Source organism: Trichosurus vulpecula, chromosome 9 (assembly GCF_011100635.1).
Source record: "Trichosurus vulpecula isolate mTriVul1 chromosome 9, mTriVul1.pri, whole genome shotgun sequence".
NCBI classification, from domain to species: Eukaryota; Metazoa; Chordata; class Mammalia; order Diprotodontia; family Phalangeridae; genus Trichosurus; species Trichosurus vulpecula.
Window position 1 is genome coordinate 169307789 of NC_050581.1, and position 6956 is coordinate 169314744.

Here is a 6956-nt window from a genome sequence, read left to right on the forward strand (position 1 = left end):
GTTGCTATTAAGTCAACAAGCATTTATTAAGCATTTACAATGTGCCAAGCACTGTGTTTAGCACTGGGGTTACAAAGAAAGATAAAAGAAAATCCACGCTCTCAAGGAACACATAACTTGATGGCAAGAGAACATGCAAACAACCACATACAAGCAACACATAGACAGAATACATTGGAGATAATATCAGAAGGAAGAAACTAGCATTAAGGGGATTCTTATAAAATGTGGGGTTATAGTTGGGATCTAAAGGAAGCCAAGAGGCAAGATGAGAAGGGGAAGAATCCCAAGCATGGGGGAATCCAATGAAGATGCCCATTTTCTGGAGATAGAGTGTATGTATGAAGACCAGAAGGGTGGCCAGTGTCAATGAATCAAAAGTTATATAAAAGGGAGTGAGGTATGAGAAAACTGGAAAGGTAGGAGGGGCCAAGTTATGAAGAGCTTAAAAGCCAAAGTGGAAGATTTTTATTAGATCATGGGGGTAATAAGTTACTGGAGTTGACTGAATAGGCAGGTGACACGGTCCTATTTGCTCTTTAGGAAGATCAGTCTGATAGCTGAGTGGAGGATGGACTGGAGTGGCAGGGAGACTATCCAGAAGGTTACTTTGATAGTCAAGATGTGAGGTGATGAGATCCTGCACAAGGGTGGCAGCAGTACCAGAGCAGAGGAGGCACATACAAGAGATGTGGGAAAGGAAAAATTGACAAGACTTCAATGCTGATTAGATATGGAGGATGAGAGAGACTGAGAAGTTGAGGATGACATCTGGGTTGCAAGCCAAGGGACTGGCTGACAACAATGGAAAATTTAGGAAGAGGGGAGGCTTGAGGGGAAATATAACGAGACATGTGGAGCTTAAGATGTCTGTGAGATATCCAGTTTGAGATGTCCATTAGGCAGTCAGAGATATGAGCCTGGAGGTCAGAGCCAGATAAACAGATCTGAGAGTTATCTGTGTAGAGATGATAATCGAATCCATGAGAGCTGAGGAAATCACCAAGCAAAACAGTATGGAGTGAGAAGAGAAAAGGGTCCAGGTCAGAACCTTGGGGAACAATCATGATTAATAGGCAGAGTTTGGATGATGATACAACAAAGAAGACTGAGAAGGAGCAGTCAGATAAATAGAATGAGAACCAGGAGAGAGTGGTGTCCCAAAAATCTGGAGAGAAGAGAGTGTCAAGAAGGAGAGGGTAATCAATAGTGTCAAAAATCTGTTTAACACAGTGTCTGGTACACAGTAGGTACTTAAAAATGTCGATTGATTGAGAGTTTGTAGAGAGGTCAAGAAGGATGAATAATGAGAGAAGACCATCACAAGTAAAATGGAGGAGGAATGGCTAGACGACAATTCATCAAGCTAATACAGCTTTGAGCTGCACTGAGAGAGGTATAGAGAGAGGTAATAGTCCAGCTGTATTTTGACCTAGACAACATCTGGAGTTTTGTTTTCTGCTTGGAGTACTCCATTTTAGGAAGGGTAATGTTAAGTTGGCAGGTTTCTAGAGGAGCGTAACCAGTATCGTGAGGGGCCTCAAGCTCATACTTCATAAGGATATGTTGAAAATCCTAGAAATGTTTAGCCCGGAGAAGAGCAGACTGGAGGTAGGAGGATGGGAGTGGGGGACACATGATAGCTTTTCAAGTGTTTGAAGGACTATCATGTGAAAGAAGGATTCTTCTGATTGCGAGAGGTTCCAGAGGGCAGGCTTTGACTCCACATAAGGCAAAACTTCTTAACAAAAAGAGCTACACAGGAGTGGAAGGGTTGAATCTCCAAGCAAAGGCTGGATGACTACTTTTGGAGGATACATTAGGGGGAATCTTGTCTAGACATCTATGTAAGACTAGATGATGCATAAGTGCTCTTCCACTTCATAGATTTTCTAGTTTTATTGTTCTTCTAATTTCTACTTGCAACCTAAATTTCAAAAGTTTATTTGGGTGAGAAAAGTCCAATGAGACTTTTAAATAGATAGATAGATAGATAGATAGATAGATAGATAGATAGATAGATACAGATATGTGTAAAGAGGCATTGGGTAAGCCCCTTCTCCCTCCTATGTGAGGAATCCTGGGGTACATGTGAAAGGGCTGAGATGCCTCAACTCAGAAAGGGGTTGGCTATATGGATCCAGAAGCAGAGTAGGTAGGACATGAGACAGGGGTGATAAGCTATATGCAGATCCAGAAAGAGTCTTACACTGAAGGCTGCTGCATACTTACAAACCTTGGACAGATAGGATCCTGCAACTGATGGGACTGCCCAACTGGTAGTAGAATGCCAAACTAGGGAGAAAGGTGAGAATTAGCAGGGAACAGTGGAGAGGGGAGAGGCAGGACTTAGAAGAAAGAAGGCATGGTGATGACATGAAAGTTTAAACCCAGATCTCATGGTCCAGCAAAAAGAGTATTTAGAGTCAAAGGATCTGAGTTCAAATCCTAGTATTGCTATTTACTACCTTTGTGGCTTTGAGTAAGTTACTTGACCTCTTATGGACATTTTTTCATCTATGACATAAAGCATCGGACTGGGTGACCTCTGGGCTCTCCATCCCTGCTCCCACACCTAGCTTCAGCAGGGATCTCTGAGTGCCATGATCCTAGGATCTTTGCCCTTTGCTATTACTGTGAATCATATAGACCATGCAGGTCCCAGCTGAGGAAGAATGATTCTGCAGAATCCCAAACTACTTCAGGTTGTATACCATAAATACTGTGTATCTTTCCCAGCTCTATTCTCGGCTCTCTAAACTTTTCCGACTCTTTATCATCTGCCTTTTCAATCTGAAGATGCCTCCATCCCCAAACCACCCACCATCCCCCTTCCCATTGTTTAAGTTCCTTTCCAGAACCTTCTTTCAAGGAAGCACCCAAGTCAGCAGCCATTGCTCATTTCTCTCCTGGCTTCTCTGCTAGCTCTCTGTATTTTTCCACCTTCTACTCTCAAGGTATCTTCTCCTCACCTCACATGCCACTTGTGCTTTTCAGATCTATTTTAAATATTTTATATCTTCCTCCATTAGAATATAAACTTGAAATCAAGGACTATTTTTGGCTGATATTTGTATTTATAGTATTTAGTACAGTGTCTGACACAGAAAATACTTAATAAATGCTTTACTATCTATCTATCTATCTATTAGTAAGTTGGAAAAGATTCTACAGCTATCTGTAGGACTGGGCAGGAAAGTTTTTCCTGACTATAGGCCAAATATGAGTCCTTTCCACACTTCTGCTGTGCAAATAAAATATTTTCTATGTTTAATGGTTGTTAGTCTGAATGTTTGCAAGACAACTGAGAGCCCCATCAGAGTAGCATAATAAGCCAGATACAGAAGTTGCCAGGAATTCCCTAGATGGGAGAATGAGCCAGTGAGAGATTCTACACCCCCAAAACTATATTTGGGACATTATGTCAGGAAAGATGCTCTAAGCTCAAGGTTAAAAAATTATAGGGTAAAGACAAAATCCTAGTGGTTTAGGATCCCTTCTTATCTCTTGTTCATACTTATGTTTGCTGACTCAGGAACTGATCACACCATTAACCTTGTAGGTTTTTCTTGGAGAAGCTTCGGCCTTGGTCCATGGGGCTACATACTCCAAAAGGGCTTTCATATCTTCTCACATCTTCCTTCTTGGGATAGTTCTTTTAGAAAGGTAGTCTCTGGTGTTAGCTGTGTAGAAACTGTTTACCTCCTCCCATCACAAGTACTAACAGTCATTGGAAAATACTGAGAAAGATCAAGAGGTTTTGAAATCACTATATAGGCCAAGCATAAATCAAAGCTAAACGCTTCTCACCCTTACATGGCTCTTCATTCCATCAAAGCTGCTTTCATATACAACCACTATTCAAGGCAGGCAGGACAGGTTTTTTAATCCTCATTTTGGAAATGAGGATACTAAAGCCTTTGACTAGTCTAGTCTAGAGTCACCTTGCTTCCTAGAGGAGGAGACTGTTAGTCTCAAGGTCTTTCCATGATACTGCTCAGTCACCGATATCAATGTACTACCCATGGAAAGAGGGAAACAAGCTTGCCTCATGGATGTGCCTTTGTTCTTGGAACTTAGATCACTTGTTATACAAAATCTATTTCCCTTGTAATTCCATTGCATTCAACAAATATTTATGTATTTTTAAATTAAAGTTTTTTTTAATTAACAAAAATGTTTTCTCTCCCTACCATTTACCCCTACCCCATTAAAAAAAGAAAACTACAAATCTTTTAAAATATATATAAAATAATATTAATATATTAGTGATATAAATATGTAATATGATATGTCTATGTATATACTTTGGAAAGACTGCATAGGTACCTGTGGGAGGGAATAGGGCAAGGTTTTGGGGAACTATCTACAGGTCCATTATGAGTGTCTTCCATATTTTTGCTGTATAAATAAAATAAACACACACATACACATACATACATACATAAGCAAATATATGTAGTCAAGCAAAATAAATTCTATCATGTAGAAAAAATAAGTCTCATTTCATACCCTGAATCCATCACATCTTAGTCAAGAGGTCTGCAGCATGTTTCATCATTGGTCCTTGGGAATCATGAGTGGTCACTGTGGTACTGATGGATGAGTTTTAATAAACTTTAATAGATTAAAACTGCTCTAAGACCTTTGGAACTCCCTGCCTTGGACAATTATGGCAAACAAATGATGAGCTAGGCCCAGGAAAGAACAGATGGAGGAGAATAAGCTGGATGGCTTTTGGGAAAGTGCTCTGGTACTAAGAAGGAAATCTTTGGAAAGTATTTTGGACCCAAAAAATGTAAGTAGAAAAATAAGGACTAAAATGATGATGATGACACCTATTAGAATTATTGGAGGACTATGGCTTGCAAGGTTAAGCTTCACCCTGTGATGCTGCCACCATCCTGGTCACTTCAGACCTGGGCTAATGTAATATAGACTTCTGGTTGATCTCCCTGCCTCATTTCTCCTCATTCCAGTCCATCCTCCCTCCACTCAGCTGTCAAATTGGTCTTCCTAAAGCACAAGTTTGACCATTATTCAATCAACTCCTATTACCTCTAGGATCAAAGATAAAAACCTCTATTTGGCATTCAAAGCCCTTCACAACCTGTCCTCCTACTTTTCCAGTCTTTTTATATCTACCACTTCCTCTAAGATCCAGTGACACCCGCCTCCTTGCTGTTCCTTGCACAAGAAGCTCCATGTCCCTCCTGTCTGAAATTCTCTCCCTCCTCATCTCATCTCCCCAGCTTCCCTGGATTCTTTCAAGCCCTAGGTAAAATCCTGTGTTCTACAAGAGAAGCCTGTCCTAATCCTCCTTAATGCCAGTACCTTCCCTTTGTTGATTATCTCCCTTTTAGCCAGTATACATCTTGATTGTATGATGTGATTTGTATATTGTCTCCTCATCAGACTGTGAGTGTCCCTTGAGAGCAGGGACTGTCTTTTGCCTTTTTTCACCCAAAATGCTTAGCACAGCGCCTAGCACACACTAGGCACTTAATAAATGCATATTAACTGACCGAAATTGATTACCAAACAGAACTTACTATATCAGCTCAGCCTGTTTTACATAGTTTAAAAAAAATCTAAGCTCAAAAAACCCAGTTTAGATGGCAATTTATCTGCAGAAAAAAAAAAAGATGGGTTTTGAACGTGTGGGTGGGTGAGTTGTAAGTCAGTATGAGTCAATAGTAATACGCAAAAAGTGATTGCAATCTAGGCTTCGTTAACAGAAACTTAATTTCCAGGAATAAAGAAGTGATGGTCCTCTCCTTAGGCAGTTCTGGTCAGAAAACATCTGGAGTCTTGTGCTCATTTCCAGGCACCACATCTTACTTAGGAAGGAAATTGATCAGTCCGGAGGAGGGCAACCAGAAAGGGGAAGGAACCTCGAATTCACATTATCTGAGGGATTTGTGAAAAAAAAAAAAAAAAAAAAACCCGAGGACGTATGGTGTGGAGGAAGAAAAGACTCCGGAAGGGCATAGTAACTGGCTTCAAGCATTTGAAGGACTACCCAATTGGGCTGCAGAGGGCAGAGGGAGGCAATGTCAGAGACTGACGTAAGCTTGGTGTCAGTGAAGTAAGAGCTGTCCAAAAATGGAACGAGAAATGCGTTCTCCCTCTCTGGAGGCTGGGCGATCATTCACCAGGCGTTTTGGAGAAGGGACTCCTTTCGGGCGTAGATTGGCTACTAGAGAGTCTGTGATCTTTCTTACTCTGAAATGCTGCGATTCTGGCGTCGTTCTGCTTCCCTTAAAACTGTTTCATAAAATGTAAAGTCTTATAAAATGTCAGCAGTGAACTCGCCATTTTCTTAACGAAACATGCCTAGTAAAGATCCCTCCATCCCTTGCATTTCCATCCTTAAGATCCCCTGTGTAAGACATGTTTCTCGAAGGCTTAACGACTTTCACTTTCAGCCTTTTCCCCTTCCCCCTCTCTCTTGCCCCTCCATCCTTTCTCTATTCTGGCGTCTGATTGGAAGCACTTTCAGTAGCTGATGTGAACTGGAAAGGTTTTGTTTCATGGGAACTGTGAGAAAAGTCTGAATTAGTTTGGAAGAGACATGTTTTCCTGTCAAGAGTTTATTATGAGAGAAATGACCTCAATTTGGGCTGATAGGAACTTAGATGTGACAGATAATAATGCAAGTGAAAGCAGCCGCAGTGGGACTTCTTTTGAGTCAAGTCAGCATTTTGTGGCTTGAATCATAGAGCTGGAAATGACCTTGAGAGGTTGTCCGGGCCAGCCCCACCTACCTGAGAAAGGTCTACAGCGAAATCATCCAGCCCAGAACCAAAACTAGGGGTCTCATTTTTCAAGTCCCCTGGGACTTGCCACTCTCCTCCGAACACATCCCAGGGCTCCCTGAGCTTCAGCCTGGATCTGGTTAGCCTGCTCTCCATTCCCAGGCTGCCCTCCTCCTTCCCAGAACAACCTTGATGAAA